Raw genomic sequence first — 23009 nt, 5'->3', positions numbered from 1 at the left:
CAGGAAACAGAATAAAAGAGTACAGTTTATCATAAGTTACCTCACTAGTATGAAACCCTCATTTTCTATTGTAAGGCATAGGAGCCTTAAAAACACAATATGGCAATTTCTTCAAGCAAAAAATTGCAATGAAAAAAGTAAAGGGGAACCTCATAGATTGACTTAAAAAGACTTAAGGGTTATATCAACCAGATGCAGTGGGCTGGCCTTGTTTAGATGCTGATTTGTACAAACTTTGAAAAACATCTATAAGGTAACTGGGGGAAATTTGACCACTAATTAAGTATTTAATGATAATTAAGAGAACTATTCATTTTTTTTGGTGCGATAACGGTATTATGATTATGTTAGAAATGACTTAGGGATACATATTACCTCAATATTATCTCAATACATACTATCTCAATACATACTATCATATTATGTCAATACATACTATCACAGTTACAGATGAAACGTCTGCAAAGATTGAAAATGATTCAGCAGTAGAGAGGTTGGTGATATGGATGGAACTGGATAACTCTGTGTTGATAATTGTTGAAACTGGGACGTGTATACATAGGGATTCACTATACTCTCTCCATGTCCGTAGATGTTTCATAGGTGCAGGTTAAGATGCAATTTAAGAGAATCAGCTGGACAGAAAAAAATAGCAAAAACAAAACAAATACAAAACCAGGATGTACTTCTGTAAGTGTTCATTAATACAGAAACATCTAGCCTATTGCATTCTTTTCCTATTGAATATACAAAATTTCTGTTTTATAATTATATGTATATTAGATGGAGATCGTTGCCAACCCTCAGTTAACCACAGTAGATACACTAAGTCAGGGTAGCATAGTCCATGGCTTGTGGATGATCCTTTTTTTTTTTTTAATTTATTGGGGTGACAATTGTTAGTGAAATTACACAGATTTCAGGTGTACAATTCTGTACTACATCATCTATAAATCCCATTGTGTGTTCACCACCCAGAGTCAGTTCTCCTTCCATCACTATGTATTTGATCCCCCTTACCCTCATCACCCACCCCCCACCCCCTTACCCTCTGGTAACCACTAAAATATTGTCTGTGTCTATGAGTTTTTGTTTCTCATTTGTTTGTCTTGTTCTTTTGTTGTTTTTGGTTTATATACCACATATCAGTGAAATCATACGGTTCTCTGCTTTTTCTGTCTGACTTATTTCGCTTAGCATTATACTCTCAAGATCCATCCATGTTGTCACAAATGTTCCTATATCATCTTTTCTTACCGCCGAATAGTATTCCATTGTGTATATATACCACAACTTCTTTATCCATTCATCTGTCGAAGGACATTTTGGTTGTTTCCATGTCTTGGCCACCGTAAACAAAGCTGCAATGAACATTGGAGCACACGTTTCTTTATGTATAAATGTTTTCAGAGTTTTTGGGTACATACCCAGGAGAGGGATTGCTGGGTCATATGGTAATTCTATTCGTAATTTTTTGAGGAACCTCCACACTGCCTTGTGGATGATCTTTAAACTTCATTTTAGCCATGTTTTCGTAGTATTCTACCCTGAACGCTTATCCAAAGAGTTCAGATTTTTTATTTTTATTTTGTTCTGATGATCTTGTCAAGCAAGACCTGGGGTTCTGAGCTATCTTCAAAAACTTGTAGGAATTTTCTAGGCCAAACGGGAGGGAGAAACCAAACCAGAGAGATGTAAAGTGGCACAGCTGAGGGGACAGAGGAGGCAGGGTGGGACACAGTAACGGAGTCCGAGGGGGCATCTTGTGCTCAGTAAGTGTAGGGCCTTGTGTGGTGTGTGTGGGGTGATCACACACGTGTGTGCAGGAAACAGGAAGAGGGAGAGAATGAATGAATGAGTGAATGAAGAGTGTTAATGTGCTTACCAGGAAACACTCTCCCATTTGTAGGTGATACAACTATTCTGTACATTGATATCTATTATGCCTTGATGCCACTCCAGCTCCTCCAAAGGGAACTCCTAGCCTGGAGCTTATCTGATATGCAGTTTGGCCACTAATACAGAAAGCCTCAGACACAAAATATCTCTCTGTATACCAGACTTTTAAATTATCTAGATGTTGGGGTTTGAGTTTAATTACACAACTTTCTGGAGGTATTTAGTTTTCTTCATAAAATTTGAAATTTAAAAGCATTTACTGGTACAATTTTTTGGAGCTGCTACTTGATTTGGGTTCATCTGGAAGTTTTACTAAAATTGTGTTAAGATATTTATCAGTTGCCTTTGATTCCATATTGAATTTTTTCCTTTGTCTGAGATGAACCCTCTAAATTGTATGAAAGAGATAAATACTCAGGTTTTCTACAGTATAAAGTAAACTGCTTCTCAGTCAGTCTGATTACTGCACTGTGAAGCACATTACATTCTTCTTAACATAAACTCCTCTGGCCTTAGGCTGACTCTTACAAAGGGTATTTAGTATAAGATTAATGAAATATCTTTCTGTCATTGGACTTTGTTTCATAATATGAGGTCTCTTGAGTCCATAAATGGTAAAACTCCCATTACATACAGTGGTTTTGGTGTGGACACGGAATCTTTTCTTGTTCTTAAGTAGTCTTCTGGCTTTCTGACATTTTTGATGGACACACAGTAAAAACTACATTTCGACTCATTATACACACAAGATTAAAAAAAAAAATTAAATAGTACTTACTGTTGCTATATGTGATGTAGTCAGTCTTTTGGTTTGGTGTTTTTCTTCCTGTTCTTTACTATTTAATTGTTTAAAAGCCAGTTAGGAGCCACTAATTGATTTCAGAAATGTCTTGATTACACTTTGAAAAATATGGCCGTATCCTATTGATTCTTTAAAAATGAATGATAATGCAAGAAACTCGCAGATGTCTTTAACAGGCCCCTTCAGACAAGTCACAGATAAGAAAAAGGATAAGGAAGCCGAGCAGAACTTGTCTCCAGGACACACACACACACACACACACACAGACACACACACACACAAAATAAGAAATGGCTCAGGCCAGTATTGTACTTACTAAGATAAACTACAGTCACCACTTAAGAACTTTTTAATTCCAGTACAAATAAGTGGATCTGTAAGGGGAAAATCCAGTATAGCCAAAATGACTCCAGAGACATTTAGAAAGGGACCTCATTGAGCACACTATTCCTGCCTCCCCTTAAATCCAACACATATTTCTTTGGCTGTTCACTGGCTGAAACTAATTGGCTTGCATTTTGAGACAATGTTGTATCCTCCCCTCATTTTCCCCCAATCCTTCCCCATCCCCCCAGCACCACAGGGATCTTTAAATACATCCTGAGCCTCACAGAGGAGCAGTAACAACTGAGGAAGGGAATCCCTCAAGTTTCCTTCTGTCTTTTCAGTCTCTGAGTGGAATGGCCCCCATTCCTCTCTGTCACTTCCACCATTCCCAGTTATTTTTATACCTGACTAAGTATAAATAAAGGGAACAGATCACACCTGTTACCTTTATTATGCATTCCAAAGGAAGCTTTGAATATGTATTTAAATTCAAAATGTATGATTTAATGTTTCAACAGTGAACAAGCCTAATAACTAATGCATACTCCGTCAAGCTTGAATGTTTCAGGTTAAATGTTAATTTATATTCTGCTGAATTATTTCAACTTTTTAATCTATAAAATGGTTATGAGGGGAACATTGCTTTCCGATGTATGTTAGTAGAGGCCAGTATGTCATATTACAAACATTTTTGGGTTATTATAATGTGCTGGTATAAATAGAATCCCTTCCTTCAAAAACTTCACAGTCAAGTAATAGAGAGAAGCAAAATGGATATTTTATAGGGGAGGTGTTTGCTATTGTAGGGTAGAACGAAGTGGAAGATCGTTACCATTGATTGAGCAATGTGGAAGAAGCCTTCCAAAGGAGGTGGGAGCACGAAGTTAGGCTCTGAACACTGACCAGGCTCTGGGCAGCCAGTAGAAGAGCATAAGACCTTTCTGAGCAGGGGGAACAGCCTATGCAAAGGCTGAGAGGTTAGCTATCTGGAGGGCTTTAAAATTCCACAGTCCTCAGTTCAAGTTTGACATCTGCGACTTACTGGTAAGTTACTTAGTTTCCCTAAGCTTCAGTTTCCTCATCTGAAAAATGAGGGACATAGTAGCACCTCGCTGGATTGCTGTAAGAATTCAGTGAAACACTTGTGAAGTATTTAGCACAAGAAAACACTTACGGGTTGTCTCCCCTTCTGACAAGGGAAGAACTATTCAAAGAAGACCTAAAGGAAGGAGTGGGATGAGTAGATAAGGCACCAAAGGAACGCGGAGGAAGGAGGGGGGTGGACAAAAGGAGAAGAGGCATTAGTTGGGTCACCACGGTGGATTACTTGGTTTGATTAGGGAATCACTATCAGGAAATCAGTCCTCCAGGAAACTGGAAGCCCCCTGCCCTGAATATGGCGCAGTTGGCGCTTAGCTTTGAGCGTCAGCATGGTGGGAAGGCAGCGTAGAATCACTAGGAGGGATTTACATGGGCTAAACCATCTGCTCAGTAGATGTATCAATTACCGCAGCAATAATCTGGCAGTAATGGACTGACAGGGGCCACATTACCCATGGAAAAAACTTTAAAGGGCATTGCAGCAATGCAGGAAAGAGAGTTGACAAATGTCTAGACTTAGGCACTTGACGATGGCAGTATGAACAAAGAAATTTGTCCACACATTGGTGAGGCCTTGCGGCAGACAGATAGTGATATTACTTAGGAAGAAGCAACAGCGGATGAACATGAGAAGACTCAATGATTGAGATCAGTTGAAAATGACTATAAGGTTCCCCCCAGATAAAATAGGAAAGATTGTTGCATCAACTTAAACGGGAAAGTTGGAGATCAAGAATGTAATGGAGAAGAGATGGTCCATTGTGGCTTTACTACGTCCCACATCTAGACATTTTAGGTCACAGTGTCACTGTGAGAGACTTGGGATTCAGTGGTTAGAACACTGTCCGTTAACAAGCTGTTTACCCAGAATAACACGTCTAGATTACACTGGCCCTGTATGTGCGTTCATGACTGACAGATACCAGAATAGCAGCTCTTTCAGGGGCTACAGTCCTGCTCTATAAATGGGAGATGAGGGAAAGAAAGCATTCTGAATTACTTCCTCCATACTGGATTGGCACATAGGTTTCATCTAGCATGTCAAAAAATAAAAAAAATAAAAATTCAGAGCAATTCCATTTGCCGGAGCTGGGGAAAACAATGAAATCAGTACAGTTATTTCTTCACTGGATATACATTTCCAATATAGATTAGAATAAAACATTATAAAATCAATTAAGAGTCATCCATATTTTTAAAAAAATGTTATTTCAACAGTTTTTCGTCTCGTTGTTTAGCATGTGCCTATTTTGGCAGAGTTTCATCAATTTCAGTTTAGTACAAGGAGCCAAATCTCCCCTCATTTGGTTTATCACTTCTGATAGGAGTTAAATTTATTATAGCTGCAAGTAGGAAAATCTCGAGCTATCTTAAAGAAGAAAGGACATTTATCATGTGGGCACCAGGGTGTGTCCCTGTAAATGAAGGGCAGGAGCTCAGCCAGGCAGCAGAGCCGGCACTGGGCTGGTGCTGGCAAGCAACCGCCAGGTCTCCTGCCATCTAATTAACTCCTCTCTTTGCGGCTGCTTTATGTTTCCTCCCCCAAGTTCTCTGCTTCTTCACTGCCATGGCAGAATATGGCTGTCGTATAGCACTCAGTTACACACAGAGTTAAGTTGCTACCCCTGAATCCCAACTCAGATTGCTCAGAGACAACCTGACTGTTCGTGCTAGGTGATGAGATGTGGTATAGAGTGGAGCCTGGGAGCACAGCCTCTGGAGCCACCCCGTGAGGGTCAGATCCTCACCTCCAGCTAGCTCACCGACTTCGGGCAGGTTACTGCTCCTCTCTGGGCGCCATTGTTCTCGTCTGTACAGTTGGAATCATATTAGAAGCACCTTACAGGATTGTGAGAATTAAGTCAGGTAATACATAGGAAGCCCTTAAGGAAACCTAGCACATGAGGCATAAAATCAGTGATTCCAGACTGATTCTTCCTTTACGGAATCTTAAAAAGAGATTAACATTTTTTTTAGCAAAACTGTATAAATAAATTCACTATCCAAAAATTATTTAGGTTGTTTTGCCAATAAATATGAAATTATGTCATAAACTTCTGTGACAATAATTAGAACTTTTCTGCATTTAGTCTCGTCTCAGATGTTGGGAAATAATCTTTCTATACTTGATTCTGGAGGTGGGGTTGATTTGTAAGTTAATTCAAAACATCTTTACGGGAGACATTATAGGAACAGTTGACATGAAACATAGAACATAAAATGTTTATTTTTCTGTTTTATAAAATCCTAGTTTGCGTACCATGGTAGAAAAATCTTATCCTAGGTTTTCTGTTTGTTCTAGCACCCACATTTGTATTCGATTTAATAATCAATCAAAAATACTCACTGATCTATTATGTGCCCTGCCGTAATTTTGCATCTGGGAATCTAGGTGTGAATAAGAAAAACATGTATCAATTGTGAATCTCATACGATTTTGAGTAGAGATAAGATACAACTATTAGCTAATGATATCAGTCACTAACTAGTGGTCAGTATTATGCAGAGACTTAAAATGGAATGATGTAACTAACAGTGATTAATTGGAGGTTTTATGTTACGTAATCAAGGAGGGCCTCATTGGTGTCATTTCAGATCCAAATGACATCCAAGGGAAAATGAGGGAAAACAGTAGCTCAGCAGAGGAAACCTCTGAGAGGAAAGGCCCCGAAGTGGTGAAGAGCTTGACATATTACAAAACAGTCATTGGGTCATTGTGGTTGGAGCACCATGACATGAGTGGGGAGCCCACAGTCAGAAGGACTGAGGCCGGAGAAGAAGTTGGGGGACAGGCTGTGATATAGGGCTCTCTAAGTCAGGAGGAGAAGTGTAGCTTTTATTCCTTATGTGACGTCCTTGTATTTTAAAGACCTAATGAATCAGACTTTAGGCTTGGTTAACCAATATGTGAAATGATAAATAAATCACTAGAGAAGTCAATATTACATAAAAAATATCAACACAGTGCTTAAGCTCGATATGAAATCAAATTGTAGCATTCAAACTCAATGCAAGGACTATAAGCTGGCTTATAAACAGGATTCACAGCAAAACAAAACAAAACCTCACAATAGGATTTCCAGCAGGTTGAACTACTGAAGAAGCCCTCTTATTTGATACAGTCAGGACCGTAGAAAAAGTTGGTTCAGGAGATAAAGCATAAAAAATAGTACATGCTAACTAACTTAAACATTTATTTTAACTTAAAACATAAATATATATTCATTATTAATTTTTTATAGGCCCCTTAATACCCTTTTCTTCGAATAGGTATTCTGAAACACATAATGCTTTCTAGTTTCAGTCTCCTTAAGAGGGACAATAAATGAATAAACTGATGAAGCAATCTAGTGCAAACTTTATAGAGTTTTTATAACTGTTTGTGTATCTTTGATGGTAGCATTGCCACCATTTAATGTGACCGTGACTTTTGTGTTTAACCATTCATCTTTGTCAAAACTTTCCAAATCATTCAACTTAGTTTTTATGGAAACAAATAAAATTCAGTTTCTTCTCACATTCATTTTATTGTGAACATAAACATGTTCATGAACCAATGCAATTAACTTTTTTTAAAGTATAAACTCAGTTGTGGGAACAACCTAATAGCCAAAAGTATCAGATTTCTTTATAGAGGGAATGAAGAGCGTTAGTTTATCAGGCAAGGTGGTTTTTTAATGCCTTCTTAGTCAGGTATTGCTACACAGCTAACAATCATAAATCTAATCAGCACATCAGAATAAGCATTTATTGTTTGTCTTATGAGTCTTTGGTGGCTAGGGTTTTGCTGATCTTGGCTGGGCATAGCTGGGCATAGCCACACTTACTTAGCCCCGTTTGGTTAGATCTGTTCTGCACCTCTCATTCTTCTGCCATCAGCAGGCTATCTGGAACGTGTTCTTCTCATGACAGTTTGAAAGTTCTCAGAAGTGTCAGTGGGAACTTTTGATGTCTCTTCTGTAAGAGCTAGCACTTTAATTTCTAGGCTTAGAGCTAGCACACTTCAGTGTCTCTCCATGTTCCCTTGGCCAAAGCAAATCAAAGGGCCACTTCCAACATAGTAGGGCAGGAAAGTTACTCCCCGCGAGGCGGGAGGAGGGGGAAATGAATATTTGCTGAATAGTCATCTGCCACATAGATAACAGTTGGCCCTTTCTGTGATCGTCATGGTTAGGTTAGCTGTCTAAAATATATGAACTCTATATTTCTCAACAGCATATATAGTTTATATTCACAAAAACTGTATATCCACAGATTTGTCATCAGAAAATGACATCATACCACAGTCCCCCCTTAATCGCAGGAGATTTATTCCAAGCCCCCTAGTGGATGCCTGAAACTGCAGATAGTACCAAACCCAATATATACATACCTATGATAAAGTTTAATTTTTAATTTATAAATTAGGTAAGAGATTAACAACAATAACTAATAATAAAATAGGACAATTATAACAATATATTGTAATAAAAGTTATGTGAATGTGGTCTCTTTCTCTCTCAAAATGTCTTATTGAACTGTATATACAGCCTGGATAATCCGAACAAAGGGGTGATTCACGTCTTGGGCGGGATGAAACGGGACAATGTGCGATTTCATCACTCTACTCTGAATGGCATCCATTTAAAATTTATGAATTGTTTATTTCTGGGATTTTCCATTTCCATACTGCAGATGACCGTGGGTAACGGAAACCACAAAAAGAGAAATTGTGGACAAAGGGGTGGGGAACTACAGTACTCACTGACAGTACAATAAAGCCTGATTGGAAATTCAAACTTACCAAGCACGCTATTACCCTTTTTCATTTATTTTGAAACATTGAAGTGAATTGGCACTCTTCTTTCCTATCCTTCCCAAAGGTAATTAAAACCAGAAATCCCTTTTCTCCTGTGAAATGCTATGGCATGCCAGCATTGCTATGCCAGCCTGCTCCGTCTTTATAAGTCAGGGGTTTTTGACAATTTTGGGGTCATGAAACCTTTGGCAGTTTGGTTAAGTCTGCAGACCCCCTATTAGAAAACTATTTTTAAATGCATAAAATATGTAAGATTACAAGGAAACCAATTATATTGAAATATAATGATCAAACTAGAGAAAAGTAATGATTTTTAAAATTGAGGTACAATTGACATGTTTCAGGTGTATAACATAATTTGACATGTATATCGTGAAATGATTATAAGTCTAGTTAACACCCTTCACCACACATAGTTGTTATAAATTTTTTCTTTGTGATGAGATCTCTCTTTTAAGATTTCTCTCTGCAATTTTCAAATATACAATAGAGTATTTTTAACTATAGTCACCATGCTGTACATTTCCTCCCCAGGACTTATTTATTTTATAACTGGAAGTTTCTACCTTTTGACATCCTTCGCTTATTTTGCCCTTTCATTTTAATGAATGAAGCAGGGAATGATGGAGTAGTGTGGGAAATAGAGATTTTTTTTTTTTATAAAGATGTGAACACTTTCTTTAGCATTTTGATTTTTTTTGTGTGTGTGTGAATTTTTTTTTTTTTTTTTTTTTTGTTGAGAGCCCACTGGCCCATGTGGGAATCGAACCGGCAGCCTTCGGAGTTAGGAGCACGGAGCTCCAACCGCCTGCGCCACCGGGCCGGCCCAGCATTTTGATTTTTAAACTTGCATAGATTTACCTTTTGAATAAGTAGAGTATTCACATGGTTTCAGAATTTGAGCAAATATAAAATCCAATGAAGTTTCCCACTCGTTCCTGTCGTTCCAGTGACATGACTAGTTTTTTGGAGATGTCCTTCCAGAAATATTTTCTGCAAATGCAAGCCAATTTTAATGTCCCATTCATATTCTGCACTTTGCTTTTCTCACTTAACAATATGTATTATAGTTTTCCTATGTCAGTGCCTCAGATAGTCCTTGTTCATTGACTGCTGCATAATATTTCACTGTACGGATTTCTATAATACGTGTAACCAACTCCCGATATATGCGTATGTAGGGTTTCCAACATTTTGCTGCCACAAACAGTGGTGCAGCGAACAATCTTGTATGTCATCATGTCAAAGATGTGCTGCTCTCCCTCTTCGACATTTCACTGGCAGGTTCTTTTCGAATTGGGATCTCAACAATTAGCAGCCGTACAAAATGTCTTCAGGATGCTAGATTTCAAAAGGCTGGACTCCGCTGTTCAGACTCAGAAGTCTGTGGAATAATCCTGACATTATTAATAGCCAAGTTTTCCACTTACAGGTTATTTCTTTTCTTTTTTTGAACGGTTTGTGGCAGATCTTTTGCAGGCTGTTGTTTAGGCATAGGATTTGAAAAATACCATCTCAAAGTCACTAATGCGCCACTTAAATGCCTGTATCCTACTGTTTCATAAATGCATTAAAGGTACCTTAAAATTTTCCCCTCCTCAATTACATATGAAGAATTATAAGGGGGAGGGGAAGAAGGTCCCATGTGCATTTACTAAGTTATCTATTAAAATACTCCAAGTTGATAGATTGTGACAATAATTTTGATACCTTGGGATTTAATATGTTCAAGTAGTGTTAAAACTGTGCAATATGTGATAAATACTGGAATCAGCAAACTTTCTCTTAATAATTAAAATGTGACCTTTGGTTAGAAGCCCAAAAGCTCCACAATCCCTTCCAACCTAACCGTTGCACTTACATTAATTTGATTCCTTCATATAAAGCAATCATTTTTATTGCTCCTGCCTGAAAGGTGCAAATTGCTTTCTCTCTTGGGTATAGGCTGCTCAGCTTCCTTCTTATTAAAGAGACAGGAAATATATCTTCCATTTAAAGTAATAATGCCATCTGTAAATGTGTAGTCTAATTTGTCATCGACTTGAACTCTTCAAAGAAGATTTGAAAAACAAGGTGTAACTTAGCACTCAAGACTGTTACGCTAGAATTAAAGGTCTTCAGTGACCAGCCTTCCAGCCTTCTCCATGAGGATAAGAGAGAAGCCCGGAATAGATCGGAATATATTTTATCTAAGTACGAGCAGCATAAATGAGTTGGCTGGACTCACAAGTTCATTTTAATCCTAAGAAGGACCTATTCCCTTGGGAAGTGAGCACTCTTTATAACCCTCAATGGAAGTCGAGCTTTTTGGAGCGACTGCATTTGGAGCGAGAGGGTTGTTGAGACTGGACCCAGGGGGAGAAAAGATGTCATTTGTAAGAGATGTCAGACACTTGCCAAGGTTCATGAAATGTGCATCTGCTTAAATGCAGGCACCTTTACACTGAGATCGTGACTATAATGTGTGTCTGAGTATATACCGAGCAACTTTTATTAATAATACCAGATATGCATTTTTCTGTGACACAGCTCTTCCGCAAATGCTGCTGTTCTGTTTGAGGGTTCAGAGATGGACTTTGAGATGTATGACAGTTCAGTTGGGAGATGAAACTGTCCATGTAGGGGTTGGGGAAGGAATTCTGGACAAATTGGTGCTATTACCATACAAAGCCATGTGGCACTGAATGTAGGTGGAGAAGAAATGGATACAAAAATTTCCCCAATTTGAGACTTAGACAGTAATGATTTCTAAAATGATACTGAAAAATGCTTGCCTGCAGCCTTGAGAATGGTGGCATCTGGATATACACTGTCACTTCAGGGAAGCTGTCGTGGAGGCAACCAAAACACATTGTTGCTAATAAGAATAATGTAAAGTGTGTCGTGAAGAAAGATTTCAGACGCTCAAAAGCTAAGCAGTTTGGGTTGAGTATGTGGCATACTTATTAGAAAGCTCTAAGATAGGATGTGGGGGCAGTGAAGCATGTGATGAAACTAGTAGGTTGACTGAAGATTTACTTGAATTGGGGGAAAACATCTGGATTTAAAGTTCCATATCAAGTTGAGAAACATTAATGTGTATTTTACCCCACTGTTGAATGATGTTGCTATTTTTTCATTCTAGCCATCTTGGTGGGTGTGAAGTGGTATCTCATCGTAGTTCTGATTTGCATTTCCTTAATGACTAATGAGGTTGTTGGGCATCTTTTTATGTGCCTATTGGCCATTTGTATATCTTCTTCGGGGAAATGTCTACTCAAATCCTTTGCCTATTTTTGAAACTGGGTTATTTGTCTTGTTCTTGAGTTGTAGGACTTCTTTATATATTCCGGGTATCAGACCCTTATCAGATAATATGATTTGCAAGTATTTTCTCCCAGTCTGTAGATTTCCTTTTAACTTTCTTGATAATGTCCTTTGCACAAAAGTTTTTAATTTTGATGAAATCTAACTTGCTTGTGTCAAAGATATTTTTACTTGACATAAAATTCATAAAGTATCTAAGCAGGCAAACCTTTTTGTTACTTAAACTGTTCAGTTGAATACATGCAGAATAATATAATAGCTAAATTGAGCGCAAATTTGTATGAGTTGAGTAGCTTTACCTTTAGCTTTCTGTGAAAAAGGGTCCCATTTACCTATGAAGGGTATTTTGAGATTTTTCACTAACGTTTACAGAACCTGAGAATATGCTTATAAGATTGGCAGTGAATTTTCTGAACATACTGTCTGCCTGGTAAAGACATTGCCTGTTTTACTAGATTTCAAGATTTTGAATACAGTCCTTTCAAATACTGCTATTATGTAATCATATCATCATTTATTGCTATAAAAATCAAAGCTCCCTCGTCACTCCCCTGATTCCTCTTAAACTGCTGACGATAGAGACACAGTCTGAACAGTACTGGATCCTTTCTGCTCCCCAATATCAGGCTGTGCTTGCCTTCACGTAGGGTACAGATGTAGAGGACTCTGGAGACAGATTTTTAAACTACTTACAGAACTAGGACTTGTTTTATTCCAGATAGCCCAGTTTTCCCCCCAGAGCTTCTGTGCTGTGACGAGACATAGAGGGATACCAGAAGCCCTGCTCGGTTTGGAAACTTCTTCCATCGCTGTTTCTGGCATTGCTACTCATAGTAGTAGCTCCTACTCTTGACAACCCTGCTTTTACTTTATGGGTCAAGTGAGTAAATAGATGAGATTGGCTTTTTACATTTGAAAACTTAAAGGATAAATTGAGTTGAGTAAGCATTTATATTTGTGCAGACTCATTGTTTAGATAAAATAAGAAACATAAAAGATTGGTGAGTGGCCTTGTCCATGCCTGGCTGGCATTAATGAGATACTAGCCAGAGGCTCTGTATCCATGTGAAACAGATAGATGACTGTTCTGTTCTGTAGATTTTACTACTTTTCTCTGCTAATAGCCTCTCAGATTTATCTCACAGAAGGGACCGGGCAAGATCGGCTCATATCCATTGTCCTGGAAAACAAACTCAAAGGATTGGATGCTTGTTCCATCCTTGCGTAAGCTGGGGCTGTGCATGTAAGTGGCAAAGATGTACCATGCCTTATTGCGAGGGATCTCAAGAAGCCAAATACATGCTTTTTGATCTCAAGAAGTTTCACTATTCTCAGAAAAGAACACAGCCACATCCTAGAAATGTCTTACAACTTAAGAGCAAGGTATAAACAAGTACAGATGAATAAGGTACAAACTGAATCTGTTTGGCACAGTGCCAGCTGGGTCTAATCTGATGTTTATTTCATGTAGAAAATGTAAATCAGATGAGGCATGCCATGTAGTTGAAATTAACTGAATTCTGGTCTCTTCTAGATTTTCAGAAAAGGATTCATTTAACAATCCAATTTATTTCAGCTGTTTATAGTCTATTTGTTTTAACTAAAAAATAGTGAAAATAATCGAAATACATGCCGTTTTAATGGCAGCCATTTTCGTGTTGTGGTTTCCATTGTCATCTGGTATACCCATTAAGCAGCACAATTATTCAATGTTTCATTTTTTCCCAGTACTGTGTGAAAGCTTGTGTCTATTACATGTGACACAGATTGTGCTGTTGGCTCTAAGTAGAGAGGTCCATTCATAGCCTACTGTCTACATGCATATTTGCAAGTGCCATGTGAAAAAACCGTATAACAGCAAGGATGTTGAGAGTTTTCCACCAGGAGTTTTGACTTGCATACATATCATTGCATGGAAAGGAGAGCCCTCCGCCTTGCATTCTAGAGATAAAAGCTTTGTTCCTGTGGACTGTCAGTCAGGACAGGCAGTTTCTCTTGCCTGAAGAACAACATACCTCTCTTTTGAGATAAAATCTTCCTGACAAGAGAGATGTTTACCAAACTCTTACTCTGTGGAAATTTTACAAGGCTTAACCCTGTAACTTCTATAATAGAAAAAAGGGCCCTGTCTTCTGGCTTTTAGCTCTCTCCTGGTTGATTACCTGTCACAGTTCTATTTTAAGTCAGGTGACAGGTAAGTACATACTTAGCTTACTTATATAAATGAGTTGTCCACAGAAGGTTTTTGTACTATTTACCTATCTTAAAGTTTAATTGGAGTAACTATAAGAAAAATAAAACGGACACATTTTTAACTTAGTACTATTTTAATGCCAGTGGTTGTATGGAATGAAAAGAACCCCCAAATAGTATTTCATTGTTTCAGAAAAATAAATCTTGACACCTAAAAGATAGAAGCAAGTTACAAAGCAACAATAACATTTCTGGAACATTCTTTCAATACATACGCTTCAAGGTCCAGGATAGATTTCCCAGTATATTTATCTACAACAGATCTTAAATATTGAAAACGAACAGAAGTCGTTGCATAAATTTTTCTGTAATTAGATAAGAACATACTTATTGCTAGCTTCAAGTGGTTCAGAAAGAGAGCTGCTGCCTAAGATACTTTTCAGTTGACAAATGTTGAGTGGTGGACTCCGTTCTTCACTTTCTGTAACATAATTGTCCTAAAATCCATTGGTTATCTCGCACCCAGTTCAGAGGTGAGAGTTCCAAGGCTAGCACGGTCAGCCCTGCCATCCTCACAAACTGCTTCCATCTGTGGGTTCGAGGAGTTGTTACAGCTCTTCCCCAATCACCGGCAGGACAAGGAAGGAAGGGGAGGACAAAGCCCTTCCCGTTTAAGAACACTGGTACAAAGTGGCGTACTTCCACACTTAATCAGATGTCAGCAGCAAGCTCTAGGGAAGGCTGGGAAAGAGAACCTTTAGAGGAGTCACCAGGAGCCCAGGTGAAACTCAGGATAATTATAGAGTTGTGCGTCCATCACTCCATCCAGTCATCCAGTCTTAGGACACTTCTGTCACCTCAGAAAGTTCCCTCATCCTCATCTGCAGGCAGGCCCCATCCCACCCATAACCCTGGTAGCTCCCTTGAGGTCAGGAACCCAGGCTCTTCCTGTCTTGTTGCTCTGCCATCTTCTTGGACGTCCTCCTTATCTTCATGGTCACATGTACTCACCACATTTTCTAGGTCCACATTCCAGTTGGAGGGAAGTGTGACAAAGGGACAGGAAGAGCCTGCCTCTATCTTGGAAGGAAGTTTCACATAACAAATCTACTCATTTCGTTGGCCGGAATGTGTCACCAGCCATACCTAGATGCAGTGGAGGCTTGGGAACAATCCTTAGCTGAAGGCCATATAAAAATACGTTACTAAGAAATGATGGGAGAATGCAGATTTAGAGATAGTTACCTGGTGATACCTCCAATTTTATTTACATTATACATAGTTGTATTTATAAATATGTCAGAAGACGAACATTCAGCAGTTACATTTGAGGTACTGTTCGGGGATGGTAAAGATGACCGTCAGTGAGAGTTCCAGAATTTAAGAATTGGTGGTCGGAGAAGCTATCATAGTTTTATGACTTAAGAATTCATTTCTCATAGTTTTGTGACTTAAAAAATTAATTTCAAACTGAAAATGCTGCTTCTCTTTTTCACACACAAGCACTGAAGGTCCAAGCTGCACCATTTTTTAGCTGTCTTATTTTAGTAATCTTTCACTTTACAAAACATTTATTGAGTACCTGTCACATGCCGGGGATGGCAGGGTAAACTGTACCCAGAAATATAATTCTGTTTGCCCTTGCACAGAGAACAAGTAGAATATCCTGAATGTTGCAGGTTGAATAATAGCAAGAGATAGTCAAGGGCTTTTATAACCTAGAACTGTATATTCTGAGATAATTGTGTTTTTGAAAGAGCCTAGGACAGGAAGTAAAGAGACTTGAGTGTGTGTCCCAGATCTGTTGCTCGTCAGGCAATTGTGGACTGGCCTCAGTTTCCTGATCTTTAAAATGAGGGGGTCGATTCTATACTTTGGACAGACCCCTTTGTATTAGTCTGTATCTCTTGGTAACTATAATGTATATATTACATATGCAGCATATTGTGTTTGTTATCTATAGTCTGTATGCCTATAGTTCTGATTATAATCTATAGCTGCCGTATAGCTATTGTAAACCACCCCCAAAACAGAGTATCTTAAAACAGTGATCATTATGTTCACAGGTTCAGTGTGTCAAGAATTCCGGGGCATAGTAGGCGTGGCTTTATCTCTGCTCCATAACAGCTGGGGCTTTATATGCAAAGACACACACAAACGAAGGAGGAGGTGAGCCCTTGAAAGACTAGGGACCCGAATCATCTGGGAGATGCTCACTCTTGTGTCACGTGCCTGAATTAGGATCAGCCCAGCTGGGATTGCTGAATGAAACACCTGGGACTTCTCACAGCATGGAGACCTGAGTGTCTTACAGGGTAGCTCAGGGCTCCAGGGTTTTCCAAAAGCAAAGCTTTATCTTCTGAGTTGATTGAAAGATTTTAGTGGAATAAAAGTTTTAAGAATTATTTAAAAAAACAAATACATGACAAGTATTATGTATCAACTAAGTAAAGTTCTAAAAGATTGGGGCTTACCATGACACTAAAGCTGTCGTTTATCGAGTGTGTACTATATGCTAGGCATGTTCCATAAGCACTTTTGTAGGTTATCTCTTATTTATCCCAACAAATCTTATGCAGAAACCAAGTCTTAGCGAGGTAAAGCAACTTGACTGGATCATAATGCCCTTAAGTGGCTGAACTGTGACTCAAAATAGTTTAACTCCAAAGCTTGTAGCTCAACCATCCTTATGGGCTGAATTGCGTCCGCCCCCTCCCTCCTCCCACCCCCGACATGTGTTGAAGTCTTATCCAACTCCTGGTACCTCAGAATGTGGCTGTATTTGGAGACAGGGTCCTTTTTTAAAAAATTGAAGTGATGTTAACGTTATATAATTGTCAAGTTCACGTTGTGTAATTTAATATCTGTACACTCTATTGTGTGCTCACCACCAAAAGTCTAGTTTCTGACCGTCACCATATATTTGACCCCCTTTACCCACTCCCCTCTCCCCCATCCCCTTTCCCTTCTACTAACCACCAATCTGTTGCCTGTATCTATGAGTTTATTTTTCTGTTTGCTCATTTTTTGTTTGTTTGTTTTATATTCCACATTACAAGTGAAATCATATGGTTTTGTCCTTTTCTGTCTGGCTTATTTCACTTAGCATAATACCCTCAAGGTATGCCTGCATTAAAAACCCCTTTTAATTATAGAAATTATCAAACACACTCAAAAGTAGATAGAAGAGGACCATGAATATCCATGTACCTATCACCACGCTTCAATAACCATCAGTTTCCTGCTTTTCTTGTTCCATTTCTCCTCCAATTTTTTTTGCTGGAGTAGTAAATAAAATTTTCAGACATATTTCACTCATAAATACGTAAGCGTATATCTTAACAGATAAGGACTTTAAGATTATAACCATAACATTGATATCACACTTACTACAATTAACAATAATCTAATAGTGGATGCAGTTTTGAAAATCATATAAATATGAAACAAAGTCCAAATAAAGGAATTTATCAAGTTCCAACTTACCAAATGGGGAAGAGTCTGGTTGTTTTTTTTAACTCCCACGTTTAGTGGGTTTTTAAAATTGTTTTGTCTTCATTAAAATCAAGACAATATTTAAAAATCATCCCATCATTGTCCCCTCTTTCAAAACAGAGTGACAAAGTGAGCAAAATGGATGCATAATTTTGTTTATTCTCTGGGTGCTTCACAATATACTACTTCCTCCCGGCCGGGTTCTGGGTGGTGGGAATGAATACATGTGTGCGGGGAGACTCAGTATTTCCTTATGTGATGAACATTTCCGGTTTCTTATAAAAGACAAAGCTGATGGGATGTCGTTTGCATGATATTTTAAGAATAAAATTCTAGTGCTAATGGTGAGATTGCTATTCTAATACTCTAGTTCCAAGTCTTGCTTTGTATTCTTTGAATAAGGGAAGTCTTTTCTTATGGCTTCTAGCAGATAATGCCTTTTTCAGTGATCTTTCAGGCATTTTCTCTGTGAGGCTTTTCAAGTTTAGTAGAAGCCACTGCTTTGAGCCAAATCTGAGCTTACCTCAGTCCTGGCAAGATATATGTATACACACACACACACACACACACACACACACACACACACACACACACACACACCATTTTTTTTTAATTTTAAGAGATTAGAGAAGACAGCTATTGTCCTGTCATGTGTTTTACTCAGCTATACTGAACCAGAATTAGTTGGGTCAGCCAACTGGAGATTTATGAGGGGAGGAGGAAGATGGGGTTTTTGTATTTATAAAACATATATAGCTCTGTTCTGTTCTTTGCCTAAGGGTATAAAAACTGATTAATTGGTAAGCTGTAGCCATCTGAAGTTGTTATAAAATAAACCTGATAATTCTTTAGAGTCTCCTAGGAACTGTAGGAAGTGAAAGGACGACTCCTATTTTATGCTAGAAGGCTTCATTAATATTTAACTTAAAAAACCACTTAAATGTATTGTTTCTTATCACTTCCTGGCTGAGCCTACAAATGAGTGGCGGAAAGGCTGGTGTGAAAGACTGCACATGCTGGCCTCTTTTGTTCAAGACACTGTCTCCCTCCCATTTTGTGTCTAGATGTAAATTTTCGAGACTTGCCTTCTTATTTTAAATCTTTAAAATAAGATTTAAATTGTAAAATAACTTTCTGTAGACTGATTACTTGTTTTGCTTTGATTTGGTATGTGGTTATTTGCCTGTCCAGTGACATTCTGAGTTCTACATGCTCTAACTCAACTATTTATTGCGTGATGAATGGTAGATAAGCAGGTATTAGGTTGGTGCAAAAGTAATTATGGTTTAAAAGGTTAAAAATAATTGCAAAAACTGCAATTACTTTTGCACCAACCTAATAGTGAACAGGGAACAATGGGTAAATTACAGAAATTATCTGGTACCTATCTCTCTGTGTGGGATCATATCAAAACAACTTTTTTGTGTAAAATGAATTCTGAGCCAGGTACTGTGTTCACCTCTCTCTTTAGCCAGCCTTGGTTTGAAACTAGCTGTGTTTTCTGCAGTCATCAAAAATATGCTACACAACTCTTGTGGGTTTTTGGTGCAGCCACTATGGAAAACAATATGGAGGTTTCTCAGAAAATTAAAACTAGAACTACCATATGATTCAGCAATCCCACTTCTGGGTATATATTCAAAGGGAATGAAAATAAGATCTCAAAACAATATCTGCACCCCCGTGTTCATTGCTGCACTATTCACAATAACCAAGAAATGGAAATAACCTAAGTGTCCGTCAAAGGATGAATAGATAACAAAACTGTGATGTATATGTACACAATGGAATATTATTCAGCCACGGAAAGAAGGAAACCCTGCCCTTTATGACAACACAGATGACCTTGAGGGCATTATACTAAGTGAAATATGTTAGAAAAAGACAAATGCTGTATTAAACCGCTTCTATGTGGAATCTGAAAAAGCTAAACTCATAGAAACAGAGTAGAATGGTGGTTACCTGGGCTGGGAGAAATGGGGAGATGTCGGTCAAAGGATTCAAACTTCTAGTGATGAGATGATAAGTTCTGGGATCTAATGTACAGCACAGTGAGTGTGGCTAACAATACTGTATGATATGCACGAAAGTTGGTAGGAATGTAGGTTTTACATGTTCTCACCACAAAAAAGAAATGAGAATTATGTGACGTGTTGGAGATGTTAGCTAACGCTATGGTGTTAAGCATTACAATATGTATGTTTATCAAATCACGTTTTACACCTCAAACTTACACAGTGTTATACGTCAATTATATCTCAAAGCTGGTGAAAAATGAAATCCTTCACGTGTTCCAGAATGAAAAAAAATATGCTTCACAAATTTGACTTCTGTAGAGACATTGAGGTTTGTTTACGTTTCAGGTGAATAAGGCAGGCTTTGTTGTAAAACTATTTGACAACAAGAAAGTTATATCTCTTTTTTTCTTGAAGGACATGAAAATATAAGCCAAAAAAAAATCTGTATTTATACTAGCGAACAAAGCATAGTCTGTTCAGTATTGCAACCTTCATCTTGACTGGATTAACCAGGAATCTGTTCTTTGTTTCGATTCTCAAGCCAGATATGTTCTATGTCCTTTAGCTTTTCTGTCAGCAAAAAGGGATAATTATGACCCAGTACCTGAATTAAAAATATTTGAAATTCAAATTAAAGGTTCCCTTGAGTTAAAGCTGATTCCCTTCTTAAAAGGTGATTCCTATTTCTGATTTTTCATTTTATTTGTTCTCAAAGAAGGCCTTTATTATTGTTTTCCACAAAATTTTTGTATGTTTCTAGGTTTTCTGTTCTGAGTTCATGTGAATAATATTTTTGAGGATACCTGGTTGTAATATCTTTGACTTTTTCTGGACTAGAAGCGACAGATACATAAATACATACCAACTCAAATTTACAAAGTCTAGGAGATGCAGTAAATAACTTACTATGGACTTTGGCTTAATTTTGTCTGATCCTTACATATTTACATTTGTAAATAATCCCTTGAAAATGTATCCCAGGAAATCATTAGCCAGTAAAATGTGCTTATGAAAAGAGAATGAAAAATATGGATGGTGGAGAATTGGAAAGTGCCAGAATTCATCAATGGCTTTGGTCCCGTATTTATAGACTTGCCTTAGGTCCTGAGAAGACACTTTTATTTTTTCAACTATTAATCTGCATTTTACAGCTTAAGTCATATAAGTGACATTTAAAAAGTCTCAGGGCAAAGCTCATGTACCTCAAGGTCTGTAGTAGCAAGGGATGGGGAGGGAGAGCTACCATGTTTTCTTATAAGATTAATTTTAAAATAGTAATTCTTCATTAAAAAAATAGTTATCTGGCAGCTAGAAACTCCATCCTACTCATAAATGTTGGAATTACCAGTACCTGGTGCCAAGTGGTAAGGTCCTCAGTATGTACTTCTTGACCGAAACAGAAGTAGACTTGAATCAACAGTGAAAACCGATATCTGAATCTGGAGCTCCTCTGTAGTTTATTCGCATATTCTTGTCTTGGAAATATCACCTTGGAGATGTGGTAAGAATAAGAAGCCCAATTAGGCCCCAAAGGTCTATTCTAATATCACTCCTTATCTTATCGGCTATTGTTCTTGACATCATTCCTTTGAATTGTCTGAGATAATGTTCAGGGTTTGTATCTGCCTGAGGCATGTGTGAATAGAAGCCAAGTTATAGTGAATAATTTCTCCAAAAAGAGTGAAAAGGTGCCTCAGAGATAAAATTGAGTTACGGACAAGTAAAGCAAGAATTCTTTTTTTCTTTTTCTTTTTCAACCTTTCTATATGTTTAAAAGGATGGCATTCATTTCAGGTTATTGATGAGGCTATTTCTCCTTGAGCTAAAAGCTTTTATAACACATTTTCCGTCTATAAATCATGTTACGTATGTATTCTAAAGCCCTTGGATGATGAAGGGAAAGAGTAATCTTTAGCAAGTTCTTTCCTTTTCAATTATGTTTGCTAAAGATTCTGGGTCTACCTCTATTTGAACCCGGGAACCAAGGAGATTTGGATAGTAACACTGTATGTTTATAGAATGTGATATATAGATGACATATTATAGAAATGCACACTTGAAATCTATGAAATTTTACCAACCATTGTCACACCAATACATTTAATATTTTAAAAAGCTGCTAATTTCCTAATAAATCGTAATGCTTCCTGGTGTTAATAAGTTAAAAAAAAAAAGAATTCTTTACAAATGCTTAAGTCTAGATCTCGCAACAAGGTCATTGGGCTCAGTGTTCCAATTCTAGGTGTAGCTGACAATCTTCACATAGTTTCTTATAATAACATTTAATTAAATAGGTTTTAGATTAGATCCCTCCTCCCCCTCTCAGTTCTTTGCCCTCTCCTCTGTCAGTTTAATTAATTCTGCCATAGTTTTTCTATAACCACCATTTGGAGGAATGTGACATCAGAGTGCCTTGTTGAACATACTCTTCATTTCACTGCATTTCCCATCACAGTCATTTGTTTTAAAATGATATGTGATACTGGAATTATGAAAGACAGCAACAGACTAAGCCTCAAAAGACCCCTTTGAGTGTTCTCCCTCCTTCCAGTTGTATAGTCAGTTTCCCCCTTGTAAATTATGACAGTGGGGAATTTATTAGGGAAAACATCATTTAAAAATTTTAACAGCTGCTATAAACTGTCATTTACAGCCCTCAGCTGACACTCAAACAGCTGCAATCTATGAGTGAGCTTTCTCTTTCAGCTGCTGGAGATCTTTCCATCTCTGTTCCCATGGAAATGAGGAGGGCTGGATGGGTAGAAGGGAAGTGAGGGTTGCAATATACATTTCCCCATACCTTATTTTTTTTGCCTCCGTGGAAATGCGAACATAAGTGCCACTCCACCCTAAGCATTGGAGAGCGATCATTCATGTGTAAGCAACAGTAGCTGGACCTCAACAGGCACAGAAAAGCTAACCTTTCGGCCTTTCTGTCATCTGTGTGTGGCCAACCCTAATTTCAAATATACTCTCGTTTGATCTACCCTGCACATAAAAGGTGATTCAGTCAATTTTTACAGAGTCAGCTTGGCATTAACCTTTTTTCCAAAATAAGAATTCTCTTAGA

At 37.9% G+C, this 23009-nt stretch overlaps 1 protein-coding gene across 18 annotated transcripts in view; it reads left to right on the top strand.

Moving 5' to 3' along the window:
* RABGAP1L (RAB GTPase activating protein 1 like) overlaps window positions 1-23009 on the top strand; it is a 443815-nt gene that overhangs the window by 374908 nt on the left and 45898 nt on the right. The window lies entirely within an intron of this gene.

The sequence above is a fragment of the Rhinolophus hipposideros genome (genome assembly GCF_964194185.1).
Source record: "Rhinolophus hipposideros genome assembly, chromosome: 19".
Taxonomy (NCBI): Eukaryota; Metazoa; Chordata; class Mammalia; order Chiroptera; family Rhinolophidae; genus Rhinolophus; species Rhinolophus hipposideros.
Note: the sequence above shows the minus strand (reverse complement) of the source record. Positions and strands in the feature narration are given on the sequence as shown.